The sequence below is a fragment of the Pteropus alecto genome, unplaced genomic scaffold, assembly GCF_000325575.1.
Source record: "Pteropus alecto unplaced genomic scaffold, ASM32557v1 scaffold72, whole genome shotgun sequence".
Classification (NCBI taxonomy): Eukaryota; Metazoa; Chordata; class Mammalia; order Chiroptera; family Pteropodidae; genus Pteropus; species Pteropus alecto.
This window is the reverse complement of record NW_006436811.1, coordinates 21,012,942-21,029,144: the sequence shown is the minus strand read 5'-3', so window position 1 is coordinate 21,029,144 and position 16,203 is coordinate 21,012,942.

The following is a 16,203-nucleotide window of genomic DNA, read 5'->3' as shown; positions in this document are numbered from 1 at the left end:
ATATTAAATGCAAAATTCCAGAAATAAACAATTCATGTTAAATTTCCCACGGTTCTGAGTAGTGTGATGAAAAGAGCCACCCAGCTCCATCCTGCCCTTCTTCCCTTGTTGAGCGATTCCACATTGAGTTTGCTACAGCTAAGTCACTTATAGCCATCTCTGTTATCAGATGGACTGTCACTGTACCACATGCTGTGCTTGTGTTCACTTTGTTTTACTTAATGTCTTCAAAGCACAAGAATGGTGATGCTGGCGATTAGGAAATGCCAAAGAGAAGCCATAAAGTACTTCCTTTAAGTGAAAAGGTATGTATGTATATATAAGAAAGACATAGTATATAGGGTTTGGCATTATCTACAGTTTTAAGCATCCACTAGGGGTCTTGGAACATAACCCTCTCTTATAAAGAGGGGTTGGGGTGAAACTACTGCAAATACTGATCAAGTGGATGAAAGTTGGCAGGACAACAAAGCATACTAGGGTACAAAAAACATGTTAATTTCTGATATTTTTTAATTGTACTTTATGTCACAAAGTAATGTGGATGAAAGTTTTAAAGGAAGCGACAGCTTATGTTTATAAAATTTAAAGAATTTTAAACAACTTTAATTGTATTTTTCTAAAAATGTTTCATCTACCCATTTATGCAAACATAAGTCCTACAAATAATGATTTGAGTGCATCACGCTACCAGGCTTTGAGCAGCTCAAAGTTAAGCCTATCAGGGCCCCTCAAGCCACTTTGGTGGGTTAAGTAGAGCTAGGTAGGAAAAAAACATATGGCACATTTTCTTACTAGAGATTAACATTTTGTGTTTATCTTGTATTTTTCTACTCTAGGGACATATGTGCAATAGTTACTCTGATCGCCCAAAGAATATAAACCACTCTAAGTCACTAAAGGTAGCTTCTTTTCATTCCACCTCCAGCTTCTGGGGGAGTGAGAGTCCCTGGATCCTAAGAAAATATTTAGAGAACCTGCAATAGGTCCAGATCATTCAATTCCAATGGGGGCTGAAGGTGGCGGCAGGGGAAGGCATTGTTTCTACCTACGACCAAGCAATGCTCTGGACACTGGCTGAGTGTGCTATAATTCAACTCAGTTCTAACACTATCTACCAGTGTTACCGCTGGGGTGATGTGAAACCCGGCACCGCCCCAGTGGCATGGGAGAGGAGAGGGACAATGGCGCTGAAGCGTAGTTAGAATTTTTCCTCAGTTCTTCCTCATTGACGAAGTGAAGAATCACATCAGTGAAATTTAGAAAAGGTTTATTAAAATTATATTTTAGAAAGACAAAACATGCCCCAAGGAGACACATGGTTCAGTGAAGAGCTGTAACATAGCACTGTAACAACCACCACCATAATAACCAACACAAAAAGGCCCAGAAGTGGGAATGTCTGCATTATATTTGGGCCGTGATGGGTGGTTCCAAAGGCATTTCTAGGTGATTGGCAAGTGAGGTCATTTTGATTGACACTTGGCTGCTATATAACTCTTTGCCTAGTGCACACGCGCTCGCCCAAAATTCAGTCTGTTATAATTAGATTCATGAACTTTCAGATATAAGCATAGTATTATAATGGAACTTGGGGCAAATTAGGGTAGCACCTTCTGTGCAGGTCTCTGTAGTCTGATTAGGCCAGCTAAGATCATGACCCTCCTGTCCTTTGTCTCTGGGGATGCAGGAAGGATTTTCTAACTACCAGTAGGGTGTTCTTTGGGCAGTCTCTGGAACTACTCCTTTGTTCCCCTGTCCTTCATGTCTGACTAGCTATCTAGCACCAGGAGATAACGTCAGATCACACACGTTAAGGGCTAACTCCCATAAGACTGTTCCTCCCTTCTCCTTTAAATGTTTGTCTCAAACCCAGGTTGTTACCTGTGCTTCTGGCCAACTGGCTACAGATTGGAGGGCCCCAGGACCACCCCACTCCCCTTGCTAGAGCAGCTTACAGAATTCAGGAAACCCATTTACTCACTAGATTAGTGATATGTTACAAAATATATTAAAGGATACGAATTGACAGCCAATGAAGAGACACATAAGGTAAAGTATGGGTAAAGGGCATAGAGCTTCCATGCTTTGTCCAAGGGCACTTTATCACGAAATCTCCATGTAGTCACCAGGCTTGAAGCTCTCTGAACCCTGTTCTTTTGGGTTTTATAGTGACTTCACTATACAGACATGATTGATTAAATCTTTGGTCATTAACAACTGAAGTCAATCTCCAGCTCTCTCGGGAGGTCTGGGGATTCAGATTGAAAGTTTCAGTCCTCTAATCACTTGGTTCTCCTTGCAATCAGCCTCTATCCTTGGGTGGGGGACCAAAAGTCACCTCATTAACATAATAAGAGACACCTTTGTTGCTCTTATCACTTCGGAAATTCCAAAGATTTTATGAGCTAGTTGCCAGAACATGAACGAAGACCAAACATATATTTCTTATTATAAATCACAGTATCACACCACCTTAAGAAGATATGGGGAATTAAATCAGCCCTTTTAAATAAATATTTGTTCTAAGATATGAAATGGCTGTCCTGGGGAATGATTTGGCCTATGTACATGCTGTGCTGTCCTCTAAATAATTAGGAATAGGACTACCACTTAAAATTGTGAGATACGGCAAAATAAATTTAAATTTTGTGTTTTTTCTTGAAAATTCCAAAGATATGGCAGAACAGAGCCATATCTTTGAGCCAACTCCATCTGGCTGGAGTCGAGGCGAGTTAGGCAGCCCGGTTTAGTCAAAGTCTGCACTCAAGCTTGGCAGCTATCTCTCTCCCCTTCCTGTCTCTACCTGTCCACATCACACATTGACTTTCCCTGCCTACCATTTCATCTTCTGAATTTGTGACCCCCTGACAATCCTAGGAAGAAGATCTAATTTACAGATCCAGAAAGCTGAAGCAAGGAGGGTGAGCAGGAGACTGTGGGGTATGTAGTGAGTGGATTGAGACTGCATGTCACAGAGGGTCTGTCAACAGCCACTGTTATGGCGCGAATGATTCTGAGACCCACGGAGCCAATTGAGATTAATTATGAGCCTTTATTAGCAGGCCGGCGACTGACTCTCTACCAGGCAGGGCTAGAGGAGATCAGCCCCGAGCTTTCAGAGGAGGCAGCTGATAAAGCTTAGGACCATATCCTGGTGATCTCCTGAACAAGCAAGCAGATCACAAAAGTGGAAGTTGGCTGTTAGCATATCTTTGCCCGGAACAACACCCTTAATTAACAAGTAAATGGATTACAGAAGCAGACATTGGCCATCTTCATATCTTATACAATACACTTCCTAAACCACAAACAAGCAAGTAGGACAACTTCTGGTATCTAAAGATATTTCTTCCCTGTAGCTGACTTAGCTAGTTGGCTCACTTGAAAATTTTCCACCCTTAGCACCACCTCTGCTCTCAACATATTACCAGTCCAAAGTCCTTATGCCCCATACTTCAAAAGGCCAAAACTCAACACATCAGAGTTTAGAGTAAGGAAAGGTTTATTGCTCAAGAAGGTGCCAACCAAGATAATGGGAGCCCTAGCAGTTCCTCAAATCCATCTTAAGAAAGCACAGAATTCCAACTTCTTTTTTGTTATGGGAAGGGAAACTGGGAGGGGCTGTTTTTTGTAAAATCTCAAGCCCCAGGCAGAATTCCTCTAGTTATTAGCATGCTAATGCAGGAACTCTTAGTCTGAAGGCCATGAGAACTACTCAGGCTTGAACAACATGGAGTCAGAGAGACCAAGCATTTTGCCAAGCATTTTGCTCTATTACTAGCTTGTCTCCTCAGGCCAGAGCAAGAGGTACCCTGAACTCTTGATCTTTGTATGAGTGGAAGATGAGTTCATCTGTTCCTGTATCTCAATTCCAGGTCTCCGCAGTCAGAAGCATCTCTGTCAGCAGCGTACCCCAACATGGTCTCTGCTAGGGCAGCTGTTCTCAAGCCCTTGAGTTGTATGTGAATCACTAACTGTATGCAGACTGAGACTCTTAGTGCTCCCAGAACGGGGTAAAAAGGAGCAACTCTTCATAAATCGTAGTCAACTCATTCAGAGCCCCAGAATGATCCTACTGGTACAAGTACTTGAACAACTTGAAATGTCTGGTCAAGTCCACCTCCGTGTGTGTGTGTGTGTGTGTGTGTGTGTGTGTGTGTGTGTGTGTACATGCATATGTGTATTACACAAGCAAGGGAGGGTGTGTATGAGTTGGGAGAGAACCCCAAATAGGAGAAACAAGGTCAGGACCTATGTTTGTCTAGCTCTAAACTTGGAGCACCCCACCCAGAGAGATAGTTCAGCCCTGGTTATAACAGAGACTGGAGAGGGACTTAGAAAATTTTGAAAAAGACAGTTTAAAACCCAGACACTCTTCTGTGCAGGAAAGTGAACAGGGGAGGGGTTCTGTTTGTTCAAGTTTTTAGGTAATCCTGTCTATGGACTTCCATTTACACATTTGCCTCAGGTCCTGGGTATGTTATATCAGTTTTCCTCAGCTTATCACTTCAAATTCACAATTTGTTTTATCACTTTGATTTTTTAAAGTAGGCTATTCATTTGGTCGTTCATTTACATAAAACATTTAATAAATATATACATCTCATATTGTGCTAGAAACATGTTATGAAATTATGAAAAGAGAGACTGTGTTTCTGACCTCATGAGCCTCCATTCCATTCCCCGATTGAGTTGAGGTCCCTTAGAGTTTAAATTTTCAAAAATATAATTAGATAAGAAGTAAGAGTTGGTATAGATGGCCTCGAGAAAAAGAAACAAGTACAGAGATCATGCCTTAAAATTTTAATCTCAGGCATACTTAAAAATCTAGGTTTAACTATTATTTCTTTGAGGAATATCACTTGAATCCAATGTTTGTGTAATAAACTTTAATGAAAATATGGACCACATTATGATTTATGTCTTATAGATTGACAATTAGCTTCTTCATATAGCTTTTCTAAAAGCTATCAAAGAAGGGGTCTGGGAACACTTACAATGGTGACTTTAGTGCACTTTAATTAAAGGATCGGTGGTTCTGAAAACCCAGAGATTTTTGGTTTTATTTGTTAAATTTGATTATTACAGCCCCTAGAAAAAGGTCTTACCTGTACTTGGCACTCAGTTAGGACTTGAGAAACTAATAAACCTGGGAATATATAAAATGATAAGTTTAATGGTTTAGCTTGCCTTCCTTCACATTTGTCATCCGCTTCATGTGCTTCCAAGCCCTATGAATATAAAGGTAATTTTGAACCTATTGAATATTTTCCAATATGTTTTGGAGAAAATTTTAATTTCTCCATGATGGAGTTTACTGCTTTAACTGGCCACATATAGCAGAATAAACATTCATTTCTTGACAATTACCTTACAAAAGAATCTAAAATCATCAGTTTCCTACACTTTAAAGTATGATATTAATTCTGATTCAAAAACAGTGGTATAACTTTTCAAAAAATAAAATTTAGAGTATAATAAGAAAACGCATCTTAAATTTTCAAAAGAGTGTTACAGGTCAGGAGGAGAGCCTCAATTTTCAAAATGAATTGTGCTATTAGAATTCATTTTCAAGGAATTTGATGTTTGTTGGGAAATGGTAAGGATGTGGATATATCCACAGACTGTCAGGTGAACTGGGTAGAAAAGGAGGTGGTGATCCTCTCCTCAAATCAATTGAATCCTCCATTTCTACTCTACCATTATCATTAGGCAAACACAAAGACATTGAAACCAATCAAGATATTTTTATCCTTCCACTAGGTAAGTGTTCTGCAGGTTCGGGGTATTAAAGCTTGGGGTGCATGGTTCTGGCAGCTGAAAGAACATTCGAGGAGCCATGGGCGGATGTGACATAGCTTTATTTGGGAGTAGCAGGACACAGCAAGGCACAGGTGCAGTTCCAGCTCCGCCCCCAGCCTGCACAGGCGGGGCTGTTCTTATCACAAGGTGCACAGTAGAGGCTTAAGGCCAGCTACTATAATCAGTCACAATCTACAGGTTGTATAGGATGCTGTATGTAAGGTTACATAGGATGCTGAGATAAGGTCACCTGGACGCTGTAGCTAACGCCATCCAGAAACCACACGGCTTGTTGGGAGGGAGCATGACTGCATTCATTTTGTTTATCAGTTCCCTCACCCAACAGTAAGCTAACCAACATTCCTTTCAAAAGACCTGTTTCAAGATTAGCACTGTCCTAAGTATGAGGATTTAAACATAAATAAAGATATGCTTCTTCCTCTCTTAGATCTTATGGTCTAGTTTTCACAGAAGGAAGGAGGAGAGGTAGATAACATTTACTGAGTAACTTAAATTTTTCTGCCATTGTATACATTCTTACATACAAATTAAAACCCTATGAAGTGAACATAAACAAAAATTGGAATTGCTTTTACTATTACACCATGTTGCAAGAACACTTCATATTTTCAATGTCAAGAATGCCAGCTTGTCTAAAAAACCTTTTATCTTTTGTTTATTTTATATTTTGACTTTTTTGACTAATGTAATACTTAGAATCATTGTAGAAATATAAGGATCCAGAAGATTGGTCTCTGATGTGCTAAATTTATATGTTCGTAAACATAAATAAAACAAATATGTTCACATATGTTTAATGTATAAAGTGTTTCGATTTCTTGTTCTTATTTAGTTTTCATGGTAAATGTATCTTGTAGGCTGGGGAATCTGCATTTTGAATTAATTACAGAGAAAATATAAACTGTGTAATTGTATCAGTTTCTTAATATCTCCATTAGAAATATTTAAAAAGAAATTATCTGTATCTTCAGTAAATTATAGGAAATATCAATAGCGAGGAGCAGGTATGATTGAATCTTATTATTACAATTGTTATACATTAACTTTTATTTCTTATTATAGTTGTTTTGGCTACCATTTATTTTTCCCAGTGGTGTAACAACATCAGTGAAATAGGGAACTGTATTGTAGTGGCAATTAATAGTATTTCATATAAAATGCTCATTGTTAAATTATTTGATTCCTGTTAGACCACTAAATTAGGACTGGCAAACAGTTTTTCTATTATAAGCTAACTCCAACTGATTTGGGACCCAGTCTGAGGTCATTTCCAGCTTTAGAGAAAAAAGGTGCATTTCTAGATTAGTAATGTCTGTCATGAGAAAGGGTTAGGTGAGTGGTAGAATTCATGCTACTTATTTGCCCTCCCTGATCTCGATTGCTAGTTAAATAATCCTATCAATTTTCTTTTCCAATGTAAAATCAGTTTGTCTGTTCAGACTGAGCAAACTGATTAACACATCTTTCTACCAATAGCCAAATGGATATTCATTTTCTTATCTTAAAGAACAGGAGAGTGAATCTTTGGGATGGGAGATTTCAATGATAAAATTTATTTTGATGAGATATGCTCTACATTTTGAAGCCATACCTAAATTCATAATTGAAGATATAAGAAATAAAAGAACAGCTAGAACTTTACACTTTCAGCATGTTTATGTTGTCTTTTTTTATCAGACTGCTAAAATCGGGGAAAGCAAAGCTGTTCATGTTTAAGAAACAGCAGTATCATAAACCATTTCTTCTGACTTAACATCTTTATAATAAAAAATCTACTGTAATAAATTCATTGCTTTGTTGTGTTTTTATTGCTACAATCTCCCCCATGAATTCTCAGTTGAAAATGTTCTGGGGGAGGCAGAAAAATGTTATTTGTATCAGAACATAATTCTCTACCTGCTGAAAAAAAGGCACACAGTTTGTGATAGTTGCCTATTATTTTTTAAAAGATTGATATATAAGCTTATATATTTATAGCAAATTAAAAAATAGGTGGGAGTACATTACACTATCAAGTTATTATTATAGAAGTAACCATCATAAATAGTGAAGTATCTATCTAATATCCATCCCAAGCTTCTATAAGGAAAACAAAAAAAGCCCAAATCACTAAAATAAAGATGTTGGAATATAAAAGAATAAACTGGTACTGAATTCATAATCTTGGTATATGTTCATAAAAGTCATATTTTTCTTTTTTATTATGAAATAAAAATATATTGATTCAATTTGGGACTCTATTAATTTGTATTGTGCTACTTCTAAAATTTTAATAAATATATTCTGAGTTTTAGAAAAATTTTACTTTGTGACTATGCAAATTGTGTCTAAAGTACTCCCACTTAAATCAGACACAAGTGATCAGGTGCATATATTGATACCCAGATTCCACCCACTAAATTCAAACCTATCTATTTTTCTATGGGCTAAGGCATTAATCTGAGATAAAAATAAATAATCTCATCTGGGCATAAGCAGGCAAATCACCAAGGGCAAAAATGACTTCTTCCCTTTATTCTAAAGATTCTCAGATCCTATTTCTGGAATTACTCTTGTGTTGACTTCTCATCCCCAATCCCACCAACTCTGCCTCATTTTGGAACTTCGCCATTTTTTTACTCATATATAATATCCTAATTCCAATGGATTTTAACTCTACTTCATTCTTCATGGCACCAACAAAGGCACCATTGAGGGGGAAAACAAACAAACAACTATAACACTATTCACTACTTTAAAACTGTGGTACCAATGTTGCTTCAAAATCTGGTTTCAGTGTACCTATCCGGTGTAATTTTCTTGACTGAAACCTCACACTTCAACTTCACTGAACTTCCAATATACCCTGAGTACATTGCACTCTTTTGTGACACTATCTTATTCAACTCTACCTTTCTGCTGTATTTTCCTTCTTGGTGTTTTAACGTATTCTCATCACTTGTCTTTGCTATGTTCTTTCCCTGGGTCAGTATTTTGCCTCTTCTTTTGAGTGTTAGAATAAACTGTGAAAGATTTTACAATGGGTAACAAAAGATTCCCGGGTAGCCTTTCAATAGACCATTGGCATTTTCTAGCTAGCCCTTTGGAGACATTTATTGTATAGCAACTAAAGTGTCTTCGACTAGATTATTTTATAACTGTAAACTGTAGAAAGGTTATAGTAATGCAAATGATTACTGTCCATAGAAATACAAATAAACTTTGCTTAGTAGAGATATAATTGATTTCTGCCTTGTAGAAAAGATGATTTCAATTGTTACATTTTATTATTTTACGGGGTATTAAACCAGTTTGCATCTATTAGGAAATTTATTTCAACATCGTTGATAATATTATATATGTATATAAATAACTGGATTTATGTTCTATGTAAAGCATAATATATATTTAAAAAAATATATATATATACAATTTGGACTTTTGCTGGTTTCTTCCATAATAAATAAACTAAATATAACATTTCATATCTTTATAAGAGTCATGAATTTACATTTTTTTAAAATTATATTTGAACAGTTTTGGAGGGGCCACAGACATACACAATGGATTCACCTGAAAGAGCGAGGTTGTTAGAGAATGTACCTCATGGACTGTTTAGTTCCAAGTGGCAATAAAATTAAAACTTTGGTGACTCCCTATTTCATTATGTTTACTCTCTCTACTAATTGTGTGTGCGTGTGCGCGCGCGCGCGTGTGTGTGTGTGTGTGTGTGTGTGTTTTATGCAGTATAATAATTTATTCCACATTGGTGACAATGGTGATTAGAAAATTGATTTTATGGTGTGACTTTTTGATAATCTCTGTCAGATGAATAATAAAAATATATTCTCTGATGAGTGAATGAAAAATGACAGGGAATCTTGTGTAAGTCTTTTTTGTTTGTGTGTCTCTTTTGTCTATTCGTATGCTCAAATCAGTTAAGACTTTTCTGTTGACCGATAATGACATCAACTCTTTCAAGTCTAAATCAGTGACTCAGTGAGTTTTTGTGTTTCTGTGTTTACTTTGACCTTTGCTTAAGGTTGTAAAACTGATGCTAGATTCTCTCTGTATCTACACATCTGTGTACCTGTAATTGAGAAAGGCCTTGAACTCTAAGTATGTGAAGATATAATGTTTCTCTATTTCTGGAAGTTTTTAATAAATTAGATTGTAATATCTCCTTAAATAACAGAGCTTACTTTCAGTTGGTTGTCTAGCTGATACTCTGGGCATTCGGAATCAGGCCTGTGCCTTTGATTACCTTCAAGTAGGCTATTTTACAACTCTGTGAGTAGTAGAAGACTGATAGTTATAGAAATTATTCTTGTTTACTGAAATGTAAATGAATTTTTCCAGTAGAGATACAATTGATATCTGCATAATAGGAAAAAATGTATTCCAAAGATTATGTTTTATTTTCCCAGTTTTGCATCTATAAGCAGTTATTCCAACATTCTTGAATGTGTCTGCATATCTATATCTACACCAACATCTCACTCTACATCTACCTGTTGATTCTCTTTTATATCAGCTTTAACATTTTACAGGCACTCATTAATTAATGAACTAAATAAAATCTTTGACATCTTTTCATTTTGTATTTGATAGCAATAATGGTTTTAAATTATATTTAAAAATATTTTTAAATTATACATTGTCTCTGCATTTTATTCATTCTTATGCATTAGATAATAATTTCTCTATTCATTCAGGGACTGCTTGAAATTTGGTAAAAAAATACATAAGGTGATGAGAGAATAACTAACATTTTATAACACCTATTACCTTTTATTAATGAGTTGACTCTACATCATAGAAGTTGCTATTTAGCAATTTTGTTAATCAAGATTTATGCAAAAATGATTGAAATGTTAAATACCTGAAAACATTTCAACCATTGTTCCACTAACAATTGTCATTATTAAGAGTTTGAAAAGATGACATATTTTTTATTATAAAAATTGCCATACTATATAAACATAATTCTCTAAGGGCAATATCAAATTTTCTAACTCTTAAATTCTGACTTTAATTATTCAATTAATTTTAATTGTTCACAATTTAAAAACTGAAAAATAATTATATGACAATTGAAATTAAAATTTGCTTTATACCTTTGTGTCTTGAGTTTACTGGAATTTATATTTTAATTTTTAACCCTCTAAAGTCATTTTGTTAACAAATACTGTTCACTGTTTTTTTTACTTCTCAGAAAGACAAAGATACCCGCATTTCTACATTTCTGATAAAATTGTATTTCCATATACTCATTATTTCTCTTACACTTTACTTTTCCTTACAGGTAGAGGTGACCTTACCAATTGATTAAAAGCAATTTTGAATTTTTGTTTTTATGTTCTTTTTGCTATTGAGTGGCTCCACAGTGCTCTTTTTGTATTCAACAAACAAATAAGCTTTACACAAAAATTAACTCAAAATGAATTAAAGACTTGAATATAAGACCTAAAACAATAAAATATATAAAAGAAAACATAGGTACTAAACTTATGGACCTTGATCTCAGAGAGGTTTTGTGAACTTGATCTCAATGGTGAAGGAAGTAAAAGCAAAAATAAATGAATAGGACTACATCAAACTAAAAGACTCTGCACAGCAAAAGGAACCATCAACAAACAAGAAAGCAACCAATTGAATGGGAGAAGATATTTGCAAACAATACCTCTGATAAGGGCTAATATCCAAAATATATAAAGAACTCATACAACTCAAAAACAACAAACAACAACGAAACCCCAAACAATCCAATTAAAAAATGAGCTGAGGACCTGAACAGACACTTTTCCCAGAAGACATACAGATGGCCAATAGATACATGGAAGGTGCTCAATTTTATTAGCTATAAGGGAAATGCAAATCAAAACCACAATGAGATATACCACCTCACACCTGTTAGAATGGCTTACCAGTAAGACAAAAAATAACAAGTGTTGGAGAGAATGTAGAAAAAAGAGAACCCTTATACACTGCTGGAGTGAATATAAATTGGTACAGCCTCTCTGGAAAACAATATAGAGGTTCCTCATAAAATTGAGAATAGAGCTACCATATGACCCAGCAATCCCTCTTCAGGGTATCTGTCCAAAAATTTTGAAAACAATTATTCATGAAGATAATGTACCTCTATGTTCATTGCAGTATTATTCACAATAGCCAAAACATGTAAACAACTTAAGTGTCCTTCAACAGATGATTAAATAAAGAAGAAGAAGCACATAGTACATATATAAGGAATATTACTCAGCCATAAAAAAGATGAAATATTGTCATTTGTGACAACATGGTTGGATCTTGAGAGTATCATGCTAAGTGAAATAAGTCCTATGGAAAAGAATGAAAACCACATGATTTTATTCATATGTGGGATATAAAATAAAAAGCAACAATCAAACTAAAAAGCAAACTCGTAGACACAGAAAACAGTATGGATAAGGGCTGGGGGTAAGTTGAAGAGGGTAAAGGCAATCAAGTACTTGATGATGGAAGGAGACTAGACTTTGGATGATGAGCATACAATGCAATATAAGAGGATTTATTATAAAATTGTATACCTAAAACATATAATGTTATTAACCAATGTTATCCAATACATTTAATTAAAATAAATAAATAAAAATATTGTTTAGAATTTAAAAAATTAGCTGTTATTTAAGAGGAAGGTAAATGAACTATTTTCAAAATTAAATTTTTTCTAAATTTTTTCTAAAAACCTTTCCAAAATTATGAAAGATATGTACAAAACTGGAAAAACAAATGTACAATGCTATGACATATTTAGCTCATACAATTAATGAATAATTCTCTATAAATTTCATATATTTTGAGGTATTTTACATATTAAACATTTCATTTGAATGTTTTATTATTTACATTTAGAACAATTATTGGAAAGATCCTAACATATTTCCTAGTTGTTTTCTATGAGTTTTTGGGAAATTATGGATAGAAATTTCCCTGGTAACAAATTATTTCAGTTAAGATAAAGAAGATTGAGAAAAATGCTTATCTATATAAAGACTCATTTATTACTTAGTGTTAAAAGTCTATTATAAAATAACATTAAATTCAATTCATAACAATAAAGTTTTATCTAAGAATATCTAAGCAAATCAATATTTTAAATGGCCAAGCATAATCCAGCTCTGGCAATTTTAAGCATGATAATTGAACTTTCTAAATATTTATAGGTACTAAGAAGAAAACCATTCCAACTGCAAATTTCTTGAGAGGAAATGTTCATATATCTTAAAAATATAAAATAAAGTCAGGCAAGTGATTCATCATATGAAAGATTTAAAAATTAACTCTTTTGGGTAGTTTTGATAAACTTTTCTTTATCAAAGAAAATTAATTTTAAAATATGATAGTAATTCTTTGTTGCAATGAAACAAAGAGAAATTAAACTGTATTCCTTTTGTGGGAATGTAACGGAACTACAAAAATCAGAATGTATTACAGAATCTCATTTTCAGTAAATGTCAATTTCTGAAAAAATAAAATAGACACCAAAACTGAATAAAATTTAACATTTGAATTAAATGATAAAATGTTTGTTATATACACTTACAGCTCCACACTTAATAAAATTCAATATATTTTTGTTATCTTTTTAAATAAGAAAAAATCTTAAAATATCTACCCACACAGTTACCAATTCCAGTGCCTCTTATTCCTCATGTAGATCTATATTTCCTTTTGGTATCGTTTTCTTTTCTCTGTGCAGCTTTCCCCTCTCTGGCATCTTCCCTGTAAATACTAGTTGCCTTAGCTCCTCGCGTTCTCTTTTCCTCCAATCAGGGCGTCCAGGATGGTCCGCTTAGGTCACCCTTCTTTGCACTGTGGCACAGAAAGGCTCCAAAGGCAGTAAATCAGGGCAATCAAAAGACTTATCTTTTTCTTGTCTGTCAGATGTCTCTCTCTTTTGTTACCTGATGTAAAATGTCTTGAAAATCATTATTTAATTATTGCTGTCTTTTTTAATTTTTTAAGTTGTTTCAAGTGTGAGGGTCCTTTTTACTGCATCTTGGTCAGAGATAGAAACCCTTGTCAGCAACTTTTAAAAAATCGCTTTCACTGCTTCTGAGTCTAATATGAAACCAGTACATTTTACATATCATACCACCTGAAAAATTCCAGGATAGAGCAAAACTATGGGGAAATTATTTATTAGCTTGTGGTCTATGACCTCTACCTTGCCTTCTATCTTAGTTGGCTTCTGCAGAAGCAGACATTGTGATAAGTATGAAGGTGAACATGATTCATTAGAGTAAGTTCCCAGAAAAACATGGTAAGAATACTAGAGAACTGAAGAGGAGGAAGCCAGTCAAGGATGTGACAGCAAGCAAAATCCTCAGACATTAACTTTGGCTCCATTTCAAAGAACCATGGAGAAAACATATGCCATACTTCAGAACTGAGGGTTGGGTTGCTAGAATATTTATTTCCTTACCTGTCCATCATCAGTTAATGATTACCCAGGTTAGAGGTATATTCTCAATCTCTGGGTGCTCCATGCTTGCAGACAAATTTTGTTCTAGAAGCCTGAAGGTAGACCAGCCACTGAGTATTGAGATTAAAATAAGCAAACCAATAGCTGCTGTGCACAGAAATGTGATGCTGAAAGATGTGAGCAAAACAGTAATAGCATCAATTCCCCAGTGCTTCTCCAACTTCCATGTGCATGTGGATCATCTAGGGACTTTATTAAAATGATGGTTCTAATTCAGTAGGTCTGTGCAGGACTTCTAGCTGATGCTACTGGTCCATCAACATATCCCTCTCCTTGACCTCACTTCACACTAACAGAGGTGTCCGTTAAGATCTTGGCTTTATTTATTTATTTTTTTAAGTTGGTTTGTTCATTTTCTTATTTTTGAGTTTTAAGAGTTCTTTGTTTATTTTGGATAACAGTCCTTTATCAGATATGTCTTTTGCAAATAATTTTTACCCAGTCTGTGGCTTTATCTTCTCATTTTCTTGACATCGTCTTTTGTAGGGTAGAAGTTTATAATTTACAGAAGTCCATCTCATCATTTTTTTTCATGAATTGCGCCTTTACTGTCATATCTGAAAAGTCATTACCATACCCAAGCTCATCTAGATTTTTTCTTATATTATCTTCTATGAATTATATAGTTTTGTATTTTACATTTAGTTCTGTTATCCATTTTGAGTTAATTTTTGTGAAGAGTGTAAGGTCTGTGTCTAGATTCCTTTTTTTTTTTTTTTTTGGCATGTGGATGTCCAGTTCTAGCACCATGTGTTGAAAAGACTGTCTTCACTTCACTGTATTGCATTTGTACTTTTGTTGAAGATCAGTTGACTGTATTTATGTGGGTTAATTTCGGGCGTTCTACTCTGATCCATTAGCATATTTGTCCATGGTATTTAGCATTTTAAGTGTATGTAGGGCATTTGTTATTCATCTGCTCATCTACCATCTGAAGCCTATTTTAATGTTTAGGGAGTCCTCACATTTTATGAGTCTTGGTAGGAAATAAAACTCCCTTTTCTAACTGGGTTGAAAGTGGTAGATATTCACATTCCTGGCCTTTTAGCTGAGGCACAAGCGTGTTGCCCAATTTCCACTATTCAGATAAATCTACAATAGACTTCAACTCATAAGCCAGTGATGAAACAAGGAAGGAGAAGAATCAGCTCCTCTCTCTCGCTCTCTCTCTCTCTCTCTCTCTAGTGCACTCTCATACATCTTGTTCTTAGAAGTGGCTGCAGGTTTGGAACACTGAGGCTTAAGTGGCACCAGAACAATTCAAAATCTGCTCCTCGGTACTGGCAGGGATTTCGATGTCAGCCAATTCTGCTGTGAGTTTTGGTCATTATTTGTCAAAACCAAGCTTCATACCTAGTTCCTCAATTCATCAATTCTAGGAGATATCCTGTGTCCCTTTAATAAATTCCTCTCCAATGACTTCAGCTAGAGTCAGCTTTTGTTGTTTGCAACTAGAAAATCGGACTGATCAAGAAAGATTAACACAGAGATTACTAGAAACCATATCCTTAAGGACTCCTTAAGCCATGTTAACATATTTGAATTTATTATTAGTGTTCTGAGAAGTCATAGAAATATATTAAGGAAGAGAATGATATAAGCAGATTTGCAACTTAGAAAGATCACCCTGTAAGCTTCCAGATGACAGGAATTTTTTTCCACTGCTTACTGATCTCAGCTTAGTGCTTAGAATAGTACCTGGCATACAGTAAGTAATAAAAATAGTTCGTTGAATGAGTGATGAAACTTTTTTCTCATTTAATTTATTATTATTATTATCATTAATATTATTAGTTTAATTGAAGTGACACTGGCTTGCAGCATTATATAAGTTTTGGATGTATCATGTCATATGAATGACAGAAACT